Genomic DNA, 1,107 nt, shown 5'->3' with positions numbered 1-1,107 from the left:
GGTAAACATTTTAAACAGTTATTTGAAAAAAATAAATATTTTTTACTGGAAAAATAAGGAAAAAATAGATGTTTACACTAGAGTGATGGAAACTGTAGGGTAAGAACTAAGTTGAACTTACTACGTAGTTTGTTATGATCCAAAAGCAAGAACAAAATTAAAATTGCTACTGCAAGTATCTGGCTCCAGAATACGCTTCAAGTGGAATACTAACAAAAAAATAGATGTTTTCTCCTTTGGAGTAATGCTTCTGGAGTTAATCACCCGACATCGATCAATTGATCCAAGTCATATTTCCGTTGATGTTAGCTTGGTAGGATGGTTAAGTCATGTGAAAAAAAGAAGTAAAATTCTTCTTTTGATTTGAAGTCAACAAAAATGGCTAGAGGTTACAAGTAATGCAAGTAGAGTATGATGAAGTTTCAAGAAAATTAAAGAACAAACATTATAGAATTTAAGCTTTGTCTAAAATCAAATATGATACAAATGATTTTTATCAAAATAGAAGACTCATGAAACTACTTGTAAGTTGTCCAACTTGTATAGTCAAAGTTTTAGTCAAAATTTACAATTTGAAAATAAGTTAGTTTAGTCAATATTTGACTTAATCAAAGAATGAGTTGTTACATAAGTTGATATTTATCAACTTATCATAGAACTTGATAAAGATGAATGTCAAAGAAGACTCTAGTACACACACTTATGCAATTTGTACACAACTTGATCAACTTGTAAACCAAATATACACCTCCACAAAATACTAGGGGTTAAGGAATTTGATAATATATGCCATGTTTTGCATAAAATTAGTGAGTGAAACTTAGAGAGAAAAATAGTAACGTCTCTCATATGTGTAATTCCTTTGTATGAATTTCCATAATACGTAAGAGAGTATATAGACTTCTCTATGTATTGTGAGAGATTATAATTTCACTACTTTGTCATATTATTTTCACTATTGTCTATATTCTTGTTTTGTTCCATCTATCGTTGTGTTATTTTATCTCTATTAACTATGGTTTCTAACGGTGGTATCAGAGTTTTAGATTCTTAATCTTTCTCTAGAAAGAGCAAGTTGGTGCCAGAACTATGGCAACAAAATTTAAG

This window comes from Arachis ipaensis, chromosome B3 (genome assembly GCF_059453495.1).
Source record: "Arachis ipaensis isolate K30076 ecotype BB chromosome B3, ASM5945349v1, whole genome shotgun sequence".
Lineage (NCBI taxonomy): Eukaryota > Viridiplantae > Streptophyta > Magnoliopsida > Fabales > Fabaceae > Arachis > Arachis ipaensis.
The sequence above is the reverse complement of the archived record's forward strand: the minus strand, read 5'-3'. Positions refer to the sequence as shown.